This window comes from Sinocyclocheilus rhinocerous, unplaced genomic scaffold (genome assembly GCF_001515625.1).
Source record: "Sinocyclocheilus rhinocerous isolate Xijiao unplaced genomic scaffold, SAMN03320098_v1.1 scaffold1930, whole genome shotgun sequence".
Classification (NCBI taxonomy): domain Eukaryota; kingdom Metazoa; phylum Chordata; class Actinopteri; order Cypriniformes; family Cyprinidae; genus Sinocyclocheilus; species Sinocyclocheilus rhinocerous.
In genome coordinates, this window is record NW_015661869.1 from 139,377 (window position 1) to 140,879 (window position 1,503).

Genomic DNA, 1,503 nt, shown 5'->3' on the forward strand with positions numbered 1-1,503 from the left:
GTTGTCAAATTGATGAAGATGTTTTCTTAATTTGCTGGTGTTTTTTCAATTTGCATGTGTTTTCTTAAGTTGCAGCAGGTTGAGCTCTCTCGGCCACCGTAGAATCCTCTGAACAGACACCTACACATAAAATTATGACAAAATACCCATTTCGACCATCATTCAGGTAAACGCAGTCAGTTATGTCTCAAGTGAATGAAAACAGCTGAGAAAGAAATCGGATGTGATGTGTATCATTAGGATCCGTGCATCAGGTCTTAAAGGGACAGGGGCCTATAAATAATGCTGGTGTTATTAATGATCATCAAACAACAAAACAGCTGTGATAAAAATCTATATTTAATTTATACAGTGAACACTATGCAGTGTTATTTTCCCTAATTATTACATTTCTGTATTTGAATACTACCAACCTTATTTTATTTGTAACATATTCTGTTGTATTTATCTATGCTTGTAATTTGTGTATTTGTTCTTATTTTTACTGGCTGTTCTCTTGTCTCTTTAATCATGTTTAAACTTTCTTAGTTAATCTAGTAGTATTTGCTGTGGTATCAAAGAAGTACTTCGCTTTAAGTAATAAATGGAAAGCAAGTTAAATTGAAATTTTTCTTTTCTTGCTGATCCGAAAAATGATCCGATCCGTGGGTCAAAAACCGTAATGTGATCCGAACCGTGAGATTTGTGATCCGTTGAAGCACTAATAAAAATACACTTATATGTAGGATTAAAATTCTACATGCGTCACATTTAATGTCCAACAACAAATATTTTAGCAGAATGCATATTTTATTCAGAATTATTGCGCTACTATTCTATTGCGCTCCGTCTGTTTAGCGCGCATGCGTTCACTCGTGTAAGCCTCGCCCACTCCTGACAGCAAAATTGATATATTTGCATGACTTTCTAACATTTACAGATGAAAAATATACCTGTGACGTGTCAGTTATGCACTGAGGAAAACAAGAGAAAGGAAAAAATGAAATCGCATCATATGACCCCTTTAAGGGCTGCTTAAGAATAATGATTTGATAGGTTAGTTCAAGTCAGGTTTTGGACTTTAATCCCCGCTTTTCTTAGCATCTTTTATGAAACAGCCCACTGGTTTCATTTTTATTATTTTTATTTATTTTTTATTATTTTTATTTATCTAGTAATAGATTGATTTTTTTATTTTATTTTATCATTTTGTATAGTTTATTTAATTATTTTTAGCTACTACTACTACTACCACTAGTAGTATTTCTTCTACTTCTACTACTACTACTACTACTACTACCACTAGTAGTATTACTACTACTTCTACTACTACTACTACTACTACTACCACTAGTAGTATTTCTTCTACTTCTACTACTACTACTACTACTTCTTCTACTACTACTTCTTCTACTACTTCTACTACTACTACTACTACTACTTCTTCTACTACTACTACTTCTACTACTACTACTACTACTTCTTCTACTACTACTACTACTACTACTACTACTTCTACTTCTA

General features: G+C 32.7%; 1 protein-coding gene across 5 annotated transcripts in view; it reads left to right on the top strand.

Moving 5' to 3' along the window:
• The window catches only part of cep170ba (centrosomal protein 170Ba), a 35,473-nt gene that overhangs the window by 17,994 nt on the left and 15,976 nt on the right, over positions 1–1,503 (top strand). The gene's annotated exons all lie outside the window — the stretch shown is intronic.